Genomic DNA, 21,577 nt, shown 5'->3' on the forward strand with positions numbered 1-21,577 from the left:
CCCTTAATCCTTACGCGCCCGCCCAACCCGCTCCCACGCCGGGGCCCGTCTGGGGTCTCTGGGAGAGTCACCCCCAACTTCCTGCCCCCACCCCGCCTCCACGCCCCGGCTCTGAGACTTCCTGCCTCCCCGGCTGCGGGCAGCTTAAACTGTGGGAAGCTGGTGGGACCGGGGTGACCCGGTCCCCTCCCCCAGTGCGCTCGACCGGGCGCAGGGGTCCGGGAGGAAGTGTGCGCGGTGGGGGGCACCGCCCGGCTCCCGGCCGTCATCCGGTGGGGCAGGTGCGGCCCCAGTGCTGCAACGGAGGGCAGGCCGGCCTGTTGAAATTGGTGCTGGAGCGAGTGGGCGGGAAGAGACGCCACGGGGGGCGCGTTTCCAGGGTTCCGGGTGCGGATGTGGTGAGCGTCCACGGCTCGGCCTGGCTTGCGACGCCCAAGGCAGGCCTGGGCTCTATGCTGCCGGCACGAGTCCTCTCACCTGCCGCCTTTGCGCCTAGGAAAGGGGTGTAGGAGAACTCTCAGAATTCCCTCTGAGCCTTCAAAGCTGAGTGCGCTGTCCTAATCAGGACCTTTGCCTTAGCTTTTCCGAACTGGAAAACGAAAACCAAAACAAACAAAAAAAAAACGACCCCAAGGACACATTTTTCGGGACCACTTGGCAAACACTGTGTTAAGCAATTAAACGTACTTCGAAAGTACTTAAACCTTACAGGACCATTTTGCTGATGAGCAAGCAGAGGCACAGAAAGGCTGGGACCCTAAGTCAGATAGGCAGGCCTAGGCTCTGACTCCAGAACTGGCCTTTTTAGTTACAGGAGGTCTCTTCTTGGCAGGGCCTGTGGAGTTGTGGACCAAATATAGGTCGATTCCCCAGGGCATCCGTTAAGTGCGGAGAGCCCCTCGGCAAGAGCGGCACATGTTCCCTAGCTTGGTTATAGGCACGTGTTACATGGCGCAGTCCCGCGTGCCAAAGCGGGGAGTGGGCGGCGGGGGGGTGGGAGGGGACAGCATAGCTGAGCGCACTGGCGCCCAGGTGCGACATTCCCGGTTGGGACGCGGCAGAGCCCTGTGGAGGGGCCTGAGCTGTAGGCAGGGCGGAGCGGGGGCGGAGAGCTCGGAGCTGAGTCCACGCGGGCCACGGCGCCTGGGAGGCCGCAATCCCGGCGCCTGCAGCCGGCGAGGCGCGGGGTGACGCGCGGGGGCCCAGCTACCGTGACCTCCTCCGCGGTTGCCATGGTGACCGTGCACTATAAATAAAAAAAAAAAAAAAAAGAGGAGGAATTTCAAACCCGTTTTCTACGGAGCTTGGCGGGAGGGGTGGGGGAGGTCTCTTTGAATCGAGTTTCCCATTTCACCTTCCCAGGCGGCAGGAGCGCTTCCCCCGCAGCCCAGCCGGGAAATTGCCGCCCCTCACGCCGCGTGGCGCCCCCGGAGGAAGCTAATTAGCGCAGCCCGGGGAGCTGGAGACAGGGGACCTAGCCCCTTGGGGGGGGAGCAGGGCCCGCCTTTTGTGGGGAGGGGAAAGCGCCTACAAATTGCCCCCCTTCCATCTCTCTAAGGCGCGCGCTCAGCCCAGCGCGGACCGGGGCACAGGGCGCAGGCGGGAGGTCGCATCTGCAGCTTTGGCGCAATGAATCAGGCACGGCCGCCGCCGCCGAGCGCGTCTGGCATCCGGAGTCTCCCGGGATCGAAAATAATTTGGGCAAAGCGGTGGGAGGTGTGTGCGCGCGCGTTCCGAGGGGAGGGCGGGGAAGCAGGCCGGGCGGGGTGTGCGGGGCGGGGGGAGGTGCCATCCGACAGCCCCGCTGTGGTGAGAACGGAGTTGACACTTCTTTCCTTTCCACTTACTGCGGCAAGTACCGTGAGGAAGCTTAACCCTGTCGCTGCTTGGAGCACGAGACGCACTGTAAGCGCCCTCCTGAGAGCGGTGAGGGCTAGGGTCAGGTGTGCAGAGCCCTTTGGCATGGGTCACTGTGGCCTGCTAGGTCTCAGCCTCTCCCCGCTGGCGCTCCCACCTGGACATTCCTCAACGCTTAATTATTCCTTTCCCAGATCCGGCTAGTGTCAACACCCGCGACCTCAGTTTCCCCACTTTTCCAAGTCAGTGGTTTGGAGGGGGCAGCTTTCTTGTCAGGAACCTTCATTTGAGGACACTCTGCCTTGGGCTTTTGGTAGTTTAGAAACTGCAATCAGAACCAACTTTGCCAGTCTCCCTCCAGCACTCTGGTGTCCCTCATCAAAATGGCCGGGTTCCTGTTTTTACCTCTGATGGCTGTAATGTCACGGCTGCCGCATTAAGCACGCTCGGTGGGATCTTGGTTTGGAGCAAAGAGCTGGCACCCAGCCCTGGCAAGCTGCTGGCTGCAGGCCTGGCCCAGGTCAGCCTTTGTCTTCACACCTTCCTACCTGTCAGCCTGCCCCTGTCCACTCTCCAGAAACCCTTCAGGTTGCTTCCACTCAAGTTTAGCTCAAGGGAGTGAGTCTTTTCATACCCCTGTGCCTTTGTCTCAGGGAAGTGGGAGTGGAGGTGAGAAACGCTTGTCCTTTCCGTTCCATCCCTATCCTAATTGGTAATGTGTCTGGAACTCAGATCTTTTTTCCCTTTAGGACTACCTATTTAATGGTAGCTAAATCTCAGAGCACCTTCTGCTCTAAGACTCCCAAATCCCAGGTGCAGGGTGTCTTTAATCTCAAAATTCAGGAGGCAGAGGCAGGTGAATCTCTGAGTTCGAAGCCAGCCAGGTCTACAGCGTGAGTTCCAGGACAACCAGGGTTACACAGAGAAACCCTGACTCCGATCCCCCCCACCCCACCCCCAAGCCCCTGCAAGAGTCTCAGGCCCACCACACACCAGGAGGGCTCCTGGGACTGTTTCCACATTCCCTGAGCTTCCACCCAGAGTTCTCAGACCACTAGGCTTGCCAGCCTACAGCTATGGGTCGGCTCTCTGGTGGCCCTAGCACCAACTTGAGAGGCATGCAGAGAGTACTCAGGAGATCAAAGTTTCCTGGACCAAGCACACCCTGCACAACAACTGAGCAAACAGACTGTCCATGATGTCTCCTTACGCTAGGGACTCAATGACTAAAAGTATGGGCTCAGGAGACACTGAAGAAGATGGCTAAGCAGTATGGAACCTTTTTGGCCTCTGAGGCTCTAATCAAGCTGATCCCATGAAAACCGAGCTGGGGCCTAACTATAATTCCCTTCTCTGTTGACACACAACAAAAACAGGGAGGCCAAAGTTGATGAAGTCCACACTCAAGCTTCAGGTGGGCCAAATGCAGTTGTTGCCTTTCATCGTGTGAGGCAAACATGATGAGTTAGTCTCCACCATCCACCTGGCTGTTGCCTACTTGGTGTCCTTGCTCAGGAACTGGCAGGATGTCTGGGCTTTGTACATCAAGAGCCCCCGGGCCAAGCCTTAGCACCTGTGGTAAGATATATTAATAAATCCTAGTGTTACCAAAAGGGAAAAAAAGGTGTATGTGTGCTCTCAGGGTCAGTGATAGATGGCTTAGTATGAAAAATGCTTATTGGACAAGAATGAGGGCTTTAGGTTGGATCCTAGCACTCATATAAAAAGCCAGGCTTAGGACAAGTAGTGGCTCACATGAACCTTTCCCAAACTTGGAAGTCTGGGGCATATTTCTGTAAACTCAAGGCCAGTCTGGTCTATATAGTGAGTTCTAAGCCAGCTAGGGCAACACAGTATGACTGTGTCTCAAGGAAAGGGGGGGGGGGAAGCAAGGCTTGGTTGAGAGCTGTAGTGGAAGACAATGAGATGGACCTCTGGCTTCCACAGGCATGTGTGTGTGTGTGTGTGTGTGTGTGTGTATGTTTGCGCACACACAAGCAAGTATGCATGCACACACCACAATAAATGGGGTTTGGTGGCATGTGACCTAAACTATCTCTGCCTTGAATTTTTTCTGTTGAAAAAATATAATGGCACCAGTGTTCACTAACCTCATGGGAAAATATTTCATGGTTTCAGTGGGGGCAGAACATGGAGGGTCAGGAAACTTCATTGCTGCCCACAGAACTAGAACTCGAGTTCGTGTTTCAGACACTCGGCAGGGTAGAGTGGCGTGGAAAAGGGGTAAGCCAGTCCTCTGGGGGCAGCTTTATTCCTGGTGTCCATACCCCAAATCCTAGTTCCCAGGTATCTCTCACGCTTGAGTTGGTTATTACCCTTCCTAACTCCAGCGTGGAGCTGCAGGGCCCCTGGACTGCTGACCTGGTTAGTTCTTCGGGGCTTTCCTTCCTACATCCTTGCTGTCTTTGCTGCTTTGTTGAGCGTAAGGCTCGATGCTAGTAGGAATGAAGTCCTCTTCTAATTCCTTTGCTCCCCGATCAATGATCAAGAAAGACCGTGTTGATGGTGAGCATGTGGGGCAAGGACACCCAAATTAGACCGTCTGCTGGAAATGTGGTTTCTGCTGTCCTCCCTTGGAAGAGCGGCTTGAACTTTGCTGGGTGGGGACTTAGGACCAATGTGTGGCTAGAAAACCGACCTGAGTACAGGGGACCCCTGGTTTCTGAAAGGTCACTCAGGGAATATTGTCAGAATGCAGGAGGGTCTTCCCTAAAACGGTGGCTTTTACTGGTGAGGTACATGGAGGCAGAGCTTTGGGCACAAGGATGTTCAAGTTGCATTTGGAAAAGGTGGCAGTCTATTTGAGTCTGATGGTTGTCTGACATGACCTCTCAGCTCCTCCTTGGGCAGTAAGCAGCAGAGGGCACCGGCTAAGCTCTGGCTCCTACACAATTACCCACACTTCGTCACATTCATCTAGGTTCATGTGGGCCCATACATTCCCATGCTCCAACATGCAAGTCATGTTAAAACTTGCTATAACATAATGTGTGTATACCTCTACATACATTCTTGTGTATATTACACACAAGTACGCATGTAAGCACTCAGATGCACACATCCAATCTATCCAGGTACATCAAAGATGACTCATGCAGACAAATGCATGTTAGCACTGTGTACATACTCAGTAACACATAAGCACACACACGTGTGTATAGATAAGCAGCCGTAGGCATTCACCCCTTTATACACAGCTGATAATACGTGTAGGCTGTCTCCTATGAGATAGAGTTATCCTTATTTATTGTCAGAACAGAGGTTTGAGCTGGGTATGGTGGTACTCTTCTGTAATCCTCAAAGTTGGAAGGTGGAGGCAGTGACAATTCCTGTTTAGGCCTGTGTGAACTGAGGGTGGGAGAGACAACTTTTGGGTGATGATGATGGTCATGGTGATGGCGACATTTACTAAGTGTTTTCTGGGTCTGTTGTACAGTAAGGAATGCAAACTTTTTTTTACTTTTTTTTCTTTTTTTGGTTCTTGAGACAGGGTTTCTCTGTATAGCCCTGGCTGTCCTGGAACTCACTCTGTAGACCAGGCTGGCCTCGAACTCAGAAATCCACCTGCCTCTGCCTCCCAAGTGCTGGGATTAAAGGCAGGGTGCCACCACTGCCTGGCAGGAATGCAAACTTTTCTGTGGAGTATGTGTTGGTCTGGGTGTGGGGCATACTAACTATCTGTACCCTTTGGCTTTTTGAGAAAGGTCTTATCATGTATCCCAAGTTGGCCCGAAGTTAGACGGCATCCTCCTGCATCAGCCACCTAAGTGCTAATATTACAGATAGGCATGCACTATTAGGTAAGTTGTCCCATTATCCGTTTTCTTTGGGGGAGGGGCGGGGATTTTCCAGACAGGGTTTCTCTGTGTAGCTCTGGCTGTCCTGGAACTCACTCTGTAGACCAGGCTGGCCTCGAACTCAGAAATCCACCTGCCTCTGCCTCCCAAGTGCTGGGATGAGAATCATGTGCCTGATTCTTAGGTGTATTTCCAGCCTTTAAGTCTAACCCAGTTCAACACTGGGAGTTCCAGGCTAAGTAGTAAGACCTTGTTTAAAATATATTAATTAGTTGATTAAGACAATTTTAATTGTATGCATATGGGGTGTGTGTGGCATGTATGTGTATGTGCATGTGCATGTATATGTGCTTGTGCCCTTGGAGGCCAGAAGAGAATGCTGAATCCCCTGACCTGGAGTTACAGGCGGTTGTAAGCTGCCTGACATAAGGTCTGGGAACTGAACTCAGGTTCTCTGCAACAGCAGTACATGCTCTCCATCACTGAGCCATCTTCTAGGGTCCCTAAAAATAGAGCGCCGGGCATGGTAGTGCACGCCTTTAATCCCAGAACTTGGGAAGCAGAGGCAGGCGGATTTCTGAGTTCAAGGCCAGCCTGGTCTACAAAGTGAGTTCTCTCCATGAGGGGGGAGAGCAGCCACCCTAGGGATCCTAAAGGCACTGGATGTGGCAGAGTGGAGCTATGGCTGAAGTGCTATCTTTAAGGCATTGCAGCCTCAAACTAAGACTGAGCTCAACCCTGGGATATGGGGCCAGATGACCAGCATTCCAGGCCTGGCACTTTCCAAAACTGTGTCACATCTGTCAAGTTCACCCAGTACCAGGGGAGCAAGGGCTACAATTTTTCAGGTAGAGAAACTGAGTCAATGTTTATGTGGCTGGTGTCTTTTGCCTGGCTGTTTTGAGGGGCCTTGGGGACAGGATCTCAAAACGCTGGGGACAGTGTTGTGCCAAAAGGCAGTCTATGTGAATTTTTTGGATGCTGCTGCAGAGTAGAGGCTTAGTCTGGACTGGGGAAGCCCTAGGGGTGCAGGGAGAGAGTGATGAGCCCCCGAAGGTCTGTGCTGGAGAAGACTGCTGGCGCCTCCCCTTGAGGTCCCCCTGCAGTCGCTCTGATGAGTCAGCCAGGATGAAGTCACCCGCTTCCTCGCAGCCTGTGCCCCCTGACCTGGAAGGCGCCTGCCAGGGGCACCAGTGGAGCCTGAGGAAGGCTGGGCAGCTGTCCAGGTCACTCTGTCACAGTTGATTTAGGGGGACTGGAGGTGTCCAGGACCATCAGAAGCAGCTGTATGTGTGGGATCTTAAAGTCTGTGAGTCATGCTGTTCTCTGCACCACTCCTCAAGAGGCTGCCGTAATTACCTGGGGAGGGGGCTATCAAAATCTGTTCATGCTAAAGGAAATTAATTTCCATCTCTCTGTGATGGGTGTCAGGAAGGGAGAGTATCTCCAGAGGCAGGGGGGTGACAGTCCTGTGGGGAGATCTTGGGGTGGAGATCCTGTGTACCACAGTGTCACTGGTCCTTGGAGCCTAAAGTTAGAGGCTCTGCTCATTCTGGTGAAGGGGTAACTTGTAATTCAGAGACATGGGTTAAATGTGGTGGTACACACCTATATCCCAGCATTATAATCCCCAGGGTGAATCATGGCAACTTGAGTTAGACATTAGCCTGGGCTGAAAGAATACATTCTAGGCCAGAGAGACTTGTTTCAAAACATATCAAAACCCAAACAAAAGTTGCTTCCTAGTATTGGGGACAGAAGCCCAGATCTTGCTGTTTGTTAATTTTTTCTCGTAATTCCCTTCTTTCTCTTTCTACAAGTGTGTGTGCATGCGCGTGTGTGTGTGATGCACAGTGGTGGATGAGTAATGGAGGAATAGGAAATATCCAATCTGGAAGAGACCCAGAAGAGAAATAAACTAGAGTGACACACCCAGCTTCTCCAGTGAGGGCTGCAAGGATCCCCTGAGGAGGAGCAGGGCAAGATGACAGGAATTTCTGGAAGATAGCTCTTCAGTTATGAAACATTATTTAAAAAAAAAAAATCTAGCCACAATAGGGTGCAGTGGCCTGGGAAAGAGGAGGGTGTCTATTTTGGATAGCAACCCACAGATGTGAAGGTTAGGGACTTTGGGCAGGACCCTTAAGGAGGCTGGCTGCCACCTGCAACTAACTACCTGTGTCTCTCAGCCTGGGGCTTGGATAGATGGCCTGATGAGGTTGCAGGCTGCCATAAACGCCTTGACCTCTGTGTTATCAGAAGGAGACCAGTAACTCCACACACATTGTTAGAGACAATTGTGTGTTATCCACAAGACAAAATATACAACAGGAGAAACACTCATAAAATTCTTGGGTGGGACCACCCTGGGATCTATTTTCTTTTTCTTTTTCTTTTTCTTTTTTTTTAACGTGCGAGGTCTTATGTAGCCTAGGGTGGCTAGCCCCAAGCTCACTCTATAGAGGATCTAAGCCATGGCATTGGTTTTTTCTGGTTTTTTTTTTTTTTTTGGGGGGGGGAGGTTCTTTTGTTGTTGTTGTTGTTGGTTGGTTTTTTCAGCATAACCCTGGCCATCCTGGAACTTGCTCTGTGGACCAGGCTGGCCATTCACCTGCCTCTGCCTTCCAAGTGCTGAGATTAAAGGCATGCATCACCATTGTCCGGTGTAAGCCAGGTAAGAAATCACTCCATCAAATGAACTACTTATATTTTGACTTTTTTTTTTTCTAGGATATTCTGTCCTAGAACTAAAGGTCATTCTGCCTCAGCCTGGAATTACAGACAAGCACCTCCAAGCTCAGTTTAGTAAAATACAAGCAGAAGGAGTAGTTGTACACAGAGCTTCAATCCAAACAGGGTCCCTGAGTTCCCTTCCAGACAGAAGCTGCCTGAATAAAACCCTCAGTGATGTCCCTGACAGCTACATGTGCACACACCCAACTACATGTGCACACACCCAACTACATGTGCACACACGTAGTTACATGTGCACACACAGCTACACGTGCACACACCCAGCTATGTGTGCACACATATAGTTACATGTGCACACACCCAGCTACATGTGCACACACAGCTACACGTGCACACACCCAGCTATGTGTGCACACATATAGTTACATGTGCACACACCCAGCTATGTATGCACACACCCAGCTACATGTGTACACACAGCTACACATGCACACACCCAGCTATGTGTGCACACATATAGTTACATGTGCACACACCCAGCTATGTATGCACACACCCAGCTACATGTGCACGCACATACCTACCTCCCTACCATGGGGTGAGAGCCCCTGCTTCTTCCGAGGAGGATTTCCTTTTGTTCTCCTTCACAAGGACACAGTTCTGAGTGCATCAGTGTAAAGATAAACTGGTTCTGGAGAGACAGAGTCCTCAGAAGGTCCTGGGGACCTTTGATCTATACTCTTAACCATCCTTTTGGATGTTGTTTTGTTTGTTTTTCCTTTCTTAATTTTCTTATGCATTTGGTTGTTATTGGTGGGGTTGGGGGAGGGGCACACCGTGGAGGGCAGATGAGTTGCTTTGCTCTTTCTACCCCGTGAATCCCAGGGATCCGGCCCGGGTGGTCAGGCTTGGATCCATCCGGTGATCTTTTTCTTTCTTTGAGGGCTTGGTCTTGTGTATGTAGTGCTGTTACATATGCTCATGCCTTTCCCTCCCAAGGGCTGAGATTACAGGTCCGTGGTGACACCACATGCAGATCACTGAACCTTTGATAGTCTCTCCTAGCCATGTGGGAGGGCCCCTGAGGCCAGAGTGTGCCACACCAGAACTATTAGCTCCCAGCGGTTCTGTGGGACTGACTTCTTAAGACAACCAGTAAAAGGCAGGGGCATGGTTATGTTTTCTTTTTGGACCACAGATAATGGGCATGGAATTTGTAGTGGAAGGGGTCTGTCCAAAAGCCTGTTTTAAGCATAAGGACAGTCTGGTCTCCTAGCTGAAGATGCCAGCAAATCCATCAAATCTGTTTCTACTGGTTGGGATCTGATCTGTGGTTTGGAAGCAGTAGGCAGAAGCCAGAGAAACTAACCAATAGGTCAGAAAATTGGCTGTAAGTAGAAAAAAAGGGGGGTCTTAGAAAGCCCCATTAATTTTGGTTCATGGTTCCTGAGGATTCTGAGACTTTTTACCAGGAATAACACAGTTGCTGGGCTTCCTGGCACCCACAGCCCCTCCCTCCAAGCTTCCCAGAGCCACAGGTACACAGAGGCAATAGAAACTCTGCAACAGGGGGCTGGAGAGATGGCTCAGCAGTTAAGAGCACTGACTGCTCTTCTGAAGGTCCTGAGTACAAATCGCAGCAACCACATGGTGGTTCACAACCATCTGTAATGAGATCTGATGCCCTCTTCTGGAGTGTCTGAAGAAAACTAAAGTGTACTTGCATATAATAAATAAATAAATCTTAAAAACAAACAAAAAACTCTGCGACAAGTGTAGAGAAGCAGGAACTCCCTACCTCTCCCCAGGGAAGAGATGACTGGTGGTGACTGTCTTGTTCTGTGTGTAACTTGTGCTGGCAGCCTTGGTGACTCCCATCCAATCCTGTGGTATTATGATCCTATCCACCCCTTGACTTGAGATGTGCCTAAATCCTTACCCACATCTCCTGGGGGTGTCTGGAGCTCCCAGTTGACAGGCAAGCAGACATATACAGAAGCCATTTCCTTGCTGAGGGCCAGGAAGGCTTTCCAAGGGAGATGTCTTTAGATGAGGGCAAGAGGACTTCCAGGCAAAAGGAACTTCCTAAGCAGCTGGAAAGAAGGGAAGTGAGCCTGTCTTAGAGAAAGCAGGGTATAGGGCGCTTCTGTGCCTTCGAGCCCTCCTTTAACAGGTTTTATTAACAGGTTAGGATGTCCCCCACCAAGCCTTCTAACACATCTGGCACTGGCCTAACAGGTTAAAGTTCAGTCTTGCTCCAGGTCCAGCCTCAGAGCTAGGGATAGGGGAGCTAGTTGCCCCCCCCCCCCCAAGAGATGGAAGTGTTTGGCAAAGCAACAAGGCAGCCTTTGTGTCCTTCTGTGGGTCCAGGCTCGTCTGGCCCAGCCTAGGCGGCTGCTGGTTTCAGTGCCCTGTGATCCCAGCCAGGAGGGGCCGGGTGGGGCATGCAGGGTGTTTGCCCCCTGTGTTCCCAATATGGCTGTCTTTTGTCCTTTGCTCTCCATCAGGGCTCTGCAGGTGGTAAAGCCTGTGCCAGGGACCCAACCAGTAAGAGAGGGTGAATATTGACCCAGGGTGAAGGTGGAAACTTGGTATTTGTTGGACTCCTATGTGCTAAGTAACACAACCAGTGCTCAAGGCCTATTCCAGGGTGAGCCTGTGTGTGCATTTGGGTGAATGCATGATTCTGGGTGTGAGGGGTCTGGCCTGAGGCACATGAACAGCCCCTGGCCTGCTCAGAACAGAGCACCGCTGTCTTGATTATGCCAACAACAAGGCCTCTTTCTCAGTGCATAATGTCCCCTCTGTATTGTCTGCTGCATGGCCTTGGTGATAATTTTAAGGCCCAAGTCCTTTTCATGGGTGGGGGTGGGAAGTTTTCAGTTCCATGTGTGGGGAAATCTGGCTTGCACTTAGGGCCACCCCCATATATTTGCATCCTCATGGGGGCAGCAGAGGGAAGCAGGGACTCCTAGGATCCTTTCGCCAGATCTGAAAGTCTGTGACCCTCTCTGGCTTCACTTCCTCCTTTTGGATCCTACCCACCCGGACTTCAGGGCTTTGGTACCCTCTTTAAAGAAAAATTCTAGTAGCCCCCCTTTTGGCCACTGTTAACCTCTATGGATTCACACATTCTCTGTGTCTACTCCAGGGTTGTCCTTCATGGATTCGCAGAAGCATTGGTGTCAACTTCTTAATTATTACTATTACTATTATTAATTATTATTATTATTATTATTATTATTATTATTATTATTATTTGGTTATTTGAGACAGTTTCTCTGTATAGCCCTGCATTCCCTGGAACTCACTCTGTAGACTAGGCTGGCCTCAGAGATCTACCTGCCTCTGCCTCCTGAGTGATGGGACTAAAGATGTGTATCACCCAGCAACTTCTTCATTCATAATATTCTTTTAAGTGCTTAAGAATGCTGAGAACCGGGGCTGGTGAGATGGCTCAGTGGGTAAGAGCACCCGACTGCTCTTCCAAAGGTCTGAAGTTCAAATCCCAGCAACCACATGGTGGCTCACAACCATCTGTAACAAGATCTGACGCCCTCTTCTGGAGTGTCTGAAGACAGCTACAGTGTACTTACATATAATAAATAAATAAAATGCTTAAAAAAATGCTGAGAACCCCCGAAGAGTCTTTGTTTGGTGGGACCCTATCCATCAGCATCTGCCATGTTAGACTGGTGGTACAGCTTATTTAGTGATATAGGTTATGCTGCGATTGCGCAAGGCTCTGGATTTGACTCCCAGAGAAGAACATGTGTTTGTGCTCATATATACTTGAACACTTGCACACACACACACAATTTACATTAGATACTAAAAGACAAATTTAAAGATATTTGTTTATTTAATAATAGTAATAGGGCTGGGTGTGGTGGAACATGCTTTTAACCCCAGCACTTGATAGGCAGAGGTGATGGATGAATCTCTGTGAATTTAAGACCAGCCTTTACTGGTTTACACAGTGAGTCAAGGTAATCAGGGCTATGTAGAGAGATCCTGTCACAAAAACAGCAACAACACAATAGGATGTGGAGTGTGGCAGTCCACACTTATAAAAACAGCACTCAGGAGTCTAAGACTAGAGGATCACAAGCAATTCAAGGGTAACTTGGGCTACAGACAGAGTTCAAAGCTGACCTGGGGCTACTTAGAAAACCCTGACTCAACCCAAATTTAATTTAAACTTCATTATAGCTGGGGACATGGCTCAGTACAACACTTGCCTAGCTTTCCTGAAAGTCTGCATTTGATCCCTGCCACTGTAAAAACAAAACAAAGCAAAAAAACAAAAACAACAACAACAAAAAAAACCAGCCAATCAAAAAAACCACCAACCTAATAAATACAAAGAACAGTTCCATCATATGCTGTCATAGATAACACCTTGTTTTATCTTTTGTTTTGTTGAAAGGGTTTTTTTTGTATGTGTGTGTGTATAGCTCTGACTGTACTGGAACTACTTCTGTAGACCAGGCTGTCCTTGAACTTAAAAATCTGCCTCCCTTTGCCTTCTGAGTGTTGGAATTAAATGGGTGTACCACCACTGCCCAGCTGATAATATCATTTTTTTAAAATTAGATAGAATTAAGGCTGGGCAGTGGTGGTACAAACCTTTAATCCTAGCACTCGGGAGGCAGAGGCAGGCAGATTTCTGAGTTCAAGGCCAGCCTGGTCTACAGAGTGAGTTCCAGGACAGCCAGGGCCACACAGAGAAACCCTGTCTCGAACAACAACAAAGCAAAACAACAACAACAACAAAACATGGAAATATCTTAAGAATGTGCTTTTATTTTAATCCCAGGATGTGGGGCTGCTTCTGACTGTCCACAGCAACTGACCATGATTTGTCTCATTCTCAAACAGAAGCATGATTTCCTACCTACAGATAATTTCTGTAATTTGTGATGTTTGGATTTCAGATTGTATATAAATGCCAAGGCCCTGGGAGTCTGCTGATGGTTATTGGTTGTTTAGGGAGGTTGGTTGTGGTTTGTTAGTAGCAGAGGTCAAAGAAGAAAACAGAAGGAAAGACATTAGATTCAGATATTTTCCAGATTCCTCTCTCCCTTCTAACCTTGTTTCTTTCCTATCTAGTGTTAGGGGGTGAAGCCAGAGGGGATAAAGGGTGGGAAAAGAAGAGCCCACAAAGTAGCAAGGAGAGACTAGGAGTGGTATCAAATGTGAATCACAATAAAGAAAAAAATAGGAAATTTGATTTTAAATGTCATGGAGGAAATGTTAGGTGACAAAGGAATGGACACCATGCTACCCCTGGGATATTCCCTCCTTTACTCCCAGAGGGGATTTTATGTTTTTCCTTTTTCTTCTTCATATATTCTGCTTCAAGAATGGCTGAGCAGTTGGTAAAATTGAAGATGGAAATGGAGGGGTCTGAGCAAAACAAAATGCCTGAAATGGGAAAGAGAAAGGGTTGCTCTGCTCATTCTTTTCTGAAAGGGTTGCAGAGTTGGCTGTGCAACTGGAAATGTGGGTAAAGGTGGAAACATTTGGGAAGCAAGGAGCACTGGAAAAGAGAGAATAAAAAAAGCTCATTCCCAGTGACTGAACAAGAGAGTGTGAGTTTCTCACAGGAGGGAAGAGGGAGTTAAACTGTGCTGCAGGGCAGTCATGCCAGAGAAAAACTGAAAAACCAGGAGGGCAATCTAGTGAAAACGGTTCATAAAGAAAGAAAGGGTTAATCTGGAACCAACCACACCACCAGGTAGAGGAGTGGCGGCTTAGGGTTGCAAGATCACCATCAGCTTTCCTAGTAGTCATAGAGAATATGCCTGCTAATGGTGTGGAACAAGGTTATGATGAGATAGGATGGCATCCTATAGAAATAATAGATCGAAGGCATTTTAAAGTTCTATGATTTCATATGTGATGCACTCGCCTTAAGTGAAACAAATTTTAAATAACTGGGCTACTCAAGCCAGGATTATTCTCCAAGATGAGAAGGGATTGGTTAACGGCTATACTAGAGGCTGGTCCATAGTTGTAATGGTTAACATGGTGGATGGAAGAAGCCATGAAAATTGAACAGCAAAATAGAGCAAGAGAAATGAATATAGTAAAAGATAAGTTGCTGGATGAAGGGCAGTAGAACAGATTTGATTTGATGATACTACTATAGAACAATGTAGCTTAGTGGCTTTAAGAGCTTGGGACAAAGTTGAGGATCCTGGGAAAAGGTCTACTTCATTAAAGTCTTCACTATTTTTTTTCAAAGGTTAGTCATAGCAGTGAACAAAGTTGTATCAGACCTTCATGAAAGGCAGGTGTTGATAGAGATCTTGGCATTTGAAAATGGTTATTAATCATTAAAGATGCTAGCAGCACCTATGGATAAATGGATAAGGGATGCTACCAATATTGGTTCTAACATGTATCAAGCTAATAGAACAGGTCATGCTACAGCTAGAGGTCTTTGATATCAAAATGCCTGGTGTTTCAGTTGTGAAAATATGGTCATTTGCAAAGAGACTATGATCAAGCTGCTAAAGGCCTTAGATCTCAAATGCCCATAGCTTTAATTGTGGGGAATATGGTCATTTGCAACAAAATTGTGAACAAGATATCTGTACAGGCAATGGTTGTTCTAAATATAAACCAGAAAGAAGGTCTAGGCTTTCAGGGAGTGTGCAGGCGATGTGGAATATGCCAACGGTTGACATTGGACTAAAAAGTGTAGGTCTAAAAGAGATATTCAAGGTAATTTAGTACTGTTGGGAAAAGCCTTGGTGACCTGACTCAGGTCCCCACAGCAAAAATTATAAGCCAATTCTGCCAAGGAGAAACATGCAGACTGAAAAACCTCCACTTGGAGATTTAATGCACACTACTACAGGCACTGTGGCTCTAGACATGGCCACAGGTAAACATCTTACTCTATCCCCCAACATTCAATGCTATAACATAACTACTAGAGTTTATGGTCCTTTGTCCTCAGGGACAGTAGTGATGGTCTTGGGAAGTAATGGATTGACTTCACAAGGATTCATCGTGCATCCAGGAATTAGAAACAAAGATTTCAAATGAGAAATTAAAGTTATGGGCTATGTAAAAACAGAGATGCAATTTAATGGAGCTGATGGGATTGCTCATCCCTACTGTTTCCCTACATCAAAGGCAAAGCCTCTCCCATGGAAAGAGCAGGAGGGTTTGGAAGTACTGGGAAACAGTTGTCAACAACCAGAGACCAAAATTAAAATCAAAAGTAAGTGGTATTGAAATATATGACCAGGTGGATACAGGAGCTGATGTAACTATCATTTCACAAAAATTCTGGAATTTGGAATGACCGTTTCAAAAGGTTTATGCTCAGTTTCTAGGAATTGGAAAGTTATCTCAGATAAAACAAAGTATGAATGGGTAAACCATGTGGGACTAGAAGGTATAATAGGAAAGTTAAGTCCTTTTGTGACTGACATACCCATAAATTCATGGGGAAGGGAACTTTTTACAGCAGTGGGGGTACTCAGATTAATATTCCTGCAATCCTAGCCCATGATGCAGTAAGGGTGAAGTGGTAGGTGCTCCCGGGACAAGTGTTGATATGTGTCATCAAATACAATTCCAGGCTGTGCCAATTGCCCAAACACAGGACAAGCAGTTGTAGAAATATCCAGTCATGTCTTAAAGGAAAGGCTTATAAAACAAAGAGAAAACAAAACAAAAAAAAGCAGATAGAATCCACAGTGCTCTGACGTCAGAACAGAAGCCAGAGGAAGTTTTGTGTTGGAGACATGGATCTGTTTATATTTCCACAGGAAATGAAAAGCAGTAGAGACCATCAAAACTGATAAAGATTAGAATTGAGGAGAAAGCCGGGCGTGGTGGTGCATGCCTTTAGTCCTAGCACTTGGAAGGCAGAGGCAGGCAGATTTCTGAGTTCAAGGCCAGCCTGGTCTACAAAGTGAGTTCCAGGACAGCCAGGGCTATACAGAGAAACCCTGTCTTGAAAAACCAAAAAAGAAAAAGAAAAAAGAATTGAGGAGAAGAGGTCTACGGAAAACCCTCGCCACTGACCCAAAAAGCACTTATTTCATTAAAAATGTCACTGTTTATAATTCCCTGCTTCACACAGCACAATTAATGGCTTAAAACAGAAGTGGAGGGGCTGGAGAGATGGCTCAGTGATTAAGAGCACCGACTGCTCTTCCCGAAGGTCCTGAGTTCAAATCCCAGCAACCACATGGTGGCTCACAACCATCCGTAATGAGATCTGACGCCCTCTTCTGGTGCATCTGAAGACAGCTACAGTGTACTTAGATATAATAATAAATAAATCTTAAGAAGAAAAACAGAAGTGGAGAAATGTAGTGACATTTTTGAAAATTCTGGGATTTGCTTTCTTTAAAAAAAAAAACACAAATATTTTAAGAATGTGGTTTTATTTTCATTCCAGGTGTGGGAATACGGGGGCTGCTTCAGATTTTCTGCAGCAGCTGACTGTGATTTGTCTCATGCTCTAGCAGAAGCATGGCTTTGCTAGCTTCAGACAGTTTCTGCAATTGCATGATGGTTGGAATTCTGGGAACTTTTCAGAGGGTATATAAGTTCAAGGACTCTGAGAGTCGGTTGATTATTGTTGGTTGTTTAGGGAGGTTGGTTGCAGTTTGTTAGTAGTTGGTTGAGGTCAAAGAAGAAACAAAAGGAAAGGAATTAGATTTTTCCTAATTTCTCTTTCCCCTCTAACCTAGTTTTTTCCTATCTAGTTTTAGGGGTAGGGGTGAGATAAAGGGTCAGAAAAAGAAGAATGGGGCTGGAGAGATGGCTCAGTGGTTAAGAGCAATGACTCCTCTTCCAGAGGTTCTGAGTTCAATTCCCAGCTACCACATGGTGGCTCACAACCATCTGTAATGGGATCTGACACCCTCTTCTGGTGTCTCTGGAAATAGCTACAGTGTAATCACATACATAAAATAAATAAAATTTTTCAAAAAGAAGAAGAAGAAAAAGAAGAAGGAGAAGAAGAGAAGAAGGAGAAGAAGAATAACCCACAAATAGCAGACTGGCTATATAAGATATTCTAAAAGCTTTTCAAATCTCCTATAGTGTAACTGTCATCTAGACTTTGAAGCCCCATCAATGAATTTTATTTTTATTTATTTATCTTTTTTTTGGGGGGGGGATATGGGATTCACTACATAGCCCTGGCTGTCCTGGACCTCACTCTGTAGACCAGGCTGAACTTGAGATCATGGAGACCCTCCCGCTTCTGCCTCTCAAGTGGCATGCACCACCATGCCATGCCCAGCTATGAATTTCATTTTTAATGAAAAACTTTTTAGGTAAAGCTTTTTTTGTCTGCATGAATACATGGGTTCAATGTGTGTGTTCAGTGTTCTCAGAGGTCAGAAGAGAGTGAACGAGAAATTTTGCTTGTTTTTTTTTTTTTAAGACAGTCTCATGCAGTCCAGGCTGGCCTTGAATTCTCTTTGTAGCTAATCCCTGAGAAACTGCCTCTGACTCCCAGATCATAAGATGGTAGTAGAAAATATTTAATATCCCAGCCCAGGATTTCTACCCCGTCTTTGGTTATTGAGTTCCCAGATAAAAAACACACTCACAGCCTTTATATTTACAATTCGCCTTAAGCAGCACAATAGCTGGGCAGCTGACCACCCTCCATGCCGTCAGAATCTACTTTCCTATTGATAACCCCGAGTTATTACTTCCTATTTTATATGTTCCATCTGGGCTGCTCTTAACTCCTATTGGGCAGCTCTCAGGACCACGTTTTTATGGCTCAGCTAACCTTTGGTGATTTCTCTTTTCTCCTCTGCTGTAAGGATCATCGCCTATGCCACCACACCTTAGGCAGTTGGCTTGCTTATTTGTTTTGGTTTTGGAGATGGGGCCTCACATAGCCCAGGATACCTTGAAACTCTCTAGGTGGCCAAAAATGACCTTGAACTCCTGGTCCTCCTACCTCTCTCTACCTCTCAAGTGCTGAGATTACAGCCATGCGCCATGGTGCCCGGATCTTTAAGGTGCTGAAGACAGAATCCAACATGCTAGACTCCAGCATCTGAGCTACACACACCCAACTAGCTCTATTTAAATTGTTTGCTATTCTTAAAGAGTTATTTCTGCCTTGATATGTATGTATGAGTGTTTGTCTGTGTGTATGTATGTGCACTGCATGTATGTGTGAGTACCACGTGTGTGCAATGCACTGCATGCCCAGGAGGCCAGAAGAGGTTGTTGGATCTTTTGGAACTGGAGTTATGAGATGGTTGTGAGCTGTTGGGAATTGAACATGGGTCCTCTAGAAGAGCAGCCAGTGCTCTTAAATAGCAAATCTATCTCACTAGCCCATCAACGAATTTCTAAGTTTCTAGTTGGTAAGTTCTAGCCTATTTGTTCATCCACCTTTTTAAAAAATTATTTATTTATTATATGTAAGTACACTGTAGCTGTTTTCAGACTGACACCCTAGAAGAAGGCATCAGATCTCATTACAGGTGATTGTGAGCCACTATGTGGTTGCTGGGAATTAAACTTAGGACCGTCGGAAGAGCAGTCAGTGCTCTTAACCGCTGAACCATCTCTCCAGCTCCCAACTACCATTTTTTCCTTACTGAGTGGGAACTTAGTTTACAGATTAGGTTGGCTTTGAACGCTCAGAGATCCACTTGCCTCTGCCTCCTAGCTGCTAGGATTAAAGTGGTGTGCCACCATACCCGTTTATGCCTGCCTTATAACCATGGCATAAGTCTGTTCACTGTGAATTATGCAGATCTTTCTAGTGTCAACACATTTTGTTGTACTGTATTAAATAAATATATTCATTGAAAACACTACATTCTATCAGAAATGTTTAAGAAGCTGTCAAATGCTGGACAGTGGTGGCTCATACCTTTAATCCCAGCACTTGGGAGGCAGAGGCAGGCAGATTTCTGAGTTCGAGGCCAGCCTGGTCTACAGAGTGAGTTCCAGGACAGCAAGGGCTACACAGAGAAACCCTGTCTCGAAAAAAAAAAAAAAAACAAAGAAGAAGAAGGAGGAGGAGGAGGAGGAGGAGGAGGAGGAGGAGGAGGAGGAGGAGGAGGAGGAGGAGAAGAAGAAGAAGAAGAAGAAGAAGAAGAAGAAGAAGAAGAAGAAGAAGAAGAAGAAGAAGAAGAAGAAGAAGAAGAAGAAGAAGAAGAAGCTGCCAAGCCTATGTGATGTGTATAAGTACATTCCAGGATTTGAATTTCAACAGAAAGAACAGAGCGTTATCATCACCAACAAATACTGTCCGTTATTTCCTTCAAATGATTGGCTCATTTCATTGTTGTTGAGAGAACAGCTGTCAGATGTCAAAATCTAAGGTTTGGGGCTTAAATATGTTTTCATGCGTGCTCTTCTGAAGTGGGGTCTCACTGTGTGGCTCAGGTTGGCTTCTAACACCTGGCTTTAGGGCAGGCTTCTTCCTCAGCTTTTTCTTGCTGGGGTGGCAGAGGAAACCCACCACAGCCTGCCTGTGAGCCTTTCTTATCGAGTTAAAATGAAGTTCCAGTTTTTAAATCAGGAGCGCACCAGAGGCTAGGGAGATAGCCCAGGGGTAAAATCACTTGCCATGCAAGCAAGAGGACCAGGGTTTGGGTCCCCAGAACCCAGGTAAATGCCAGGCACCCTCCTGACAAGAATACCAGTCTCACTGGGGATCCCAGAGCAAGCTGACTGCCCAGATTAACCATATTACAGAGCTGTGAGTTTGCCTGAAAGACTCTCCCTCAGTGAATAAGGTGGAAGAGAGAGGGAGGAGGATTTACACATCAATCTGGGGCCTGCACTCTCGTACAAGCAAGCACACACATATGCATATGCCCATATAGTGTGCACGCACACATACAAATGTAAAACAAACAAATAAAAATCTGGCTGAGGGGCAGTGAGATGGCTCTGTAGGTGATGTCACTGGCTAAGTAAACCTGGAGACCTGAGTTTGATGGCTGGAAGTCACACATAGGTGGAAAGTGAGAACCAAATAAATGACATTGTTCTCTGACCTTGATACACTGTGGTGCCAGAGCCCACCCTCACTTGTGTGCACATAATAACGGTAATAATTTGGGGGATGGAGAGATGGTCAGCAGGTAAGAACCCTGGCTGTTCTTCCAGAGGACCCATATCCAATTCCCAGCACCCACATAGCAGCTCACAACCACCTCATAACTCCAGTTCCAAAAGATCCAACAACCTCTTCTGGCCTCCTGGGCATGCAGTGCATTGCACACACGTGATGCTCACACATACATGCAGTGCACATACATACACACAGACAAACACTCATACATATCAAGGCAGGAATAACTCTTTAAGAATAACAGACAATTCAAATAGAGCTAGTTGGGTGTGTGTAGCTCAAATGGTGGAGTCCTGTATGTTGGATTCTGTCTTCAGCACCTTAAAGATCCGGGCACCATGGCACATGGCTGTAATCTCAGCACTTGAGAGGTAGAGAGAGGTAGGAGGACCAGGAGTTCAAGGTCATTTTTGGCCACCTAGAGAGTTTCAAGGTATCCTGGGCTATGTGAGGCCCCATCTCCAAAACCAAAACAAATAAGCAAGCCAACTGCCTAAGGTGTGGTGGCATAGGTGATGACCCTATGAGCTGGGAGTCAGAGACAGTTTCTGAGAGGTTAGCTACAAAGAGAATACAAGGCCAGCCCAGACTGCATGAGTCTGTCTTTAACAAAACCAAGCAAAGCAGTTGATTCAACTCCTACCTCAAACAATGACTCAAGGGCGTTTCCTTGGGACAGGCATGGTACCTGTGTAGGTGTGAATTTTCCATACCATCTCATCAGGCCTTAAATAGATATCCCTGATCCCTGGCAGACTCAGTTGTTAGCGCCTTGATCTGTATAAGGCGGAATTTAACTCACTGTTGCTAGCACCAGCAGTGCCAGTGTCAGCAAATGAAGAGATTGGATATTGCCTTGGTAATATCAGTATATAATTTTGACCTCACCTACTCCTAGGATGCTTCCGGAAGTCCATGACCCCGCCCGCAGAATCTTTGCCCTGCTTACTGCATCTCCTGTGCTCTGAGTGACAAGGTGCTGGGCCTTCCGTATCTCACCTGGGACCTCGTTTCTCATTCCTGCACTCAACTGAGATTTGGGTTTTCTTGGTAGAGGCTTCTCTGGGGGATGACAGTGATTTTGATGGATGGGCAGGATGTCAGAAGACAG

General features: G+C 47.2%; 1 long non-coding RNA gene across 1 annotated transcript; it reads right to left on the reverse strand.

Annotated features, from left to right (window-relative positions):
• Positions 1 to 640: 640 nt before the first annotated feature.
• Gm36315 lies at positions 641 to 1,740 on the reverse strand. The gene is made up of 2 exons (XR_386163.2): positions 1,355 to 1,740; positions 641 to 1,246 (listed from the first exon to the last, which is right to left on the reverse strand). It is a non-coding gene; the product is annotated as a predicted gene, 36315 (long non-coding RNA).
• Positions 1,741 to 21,577: the final 19,837 nt, after the last annotated feature.

This window comes from Mus musculus, chromosome 18 (assembly GCF_000001635.26).
Source record: "Mus musculus strain C57BL/6J chromosome 18, GRCm38.p6 C57BL/6J".
Lineage (NCBI taxonomy): Eukaryota > Metazoa > Chordata > Mammalia > Rodentia > Muridae > Mus > Mus musculus.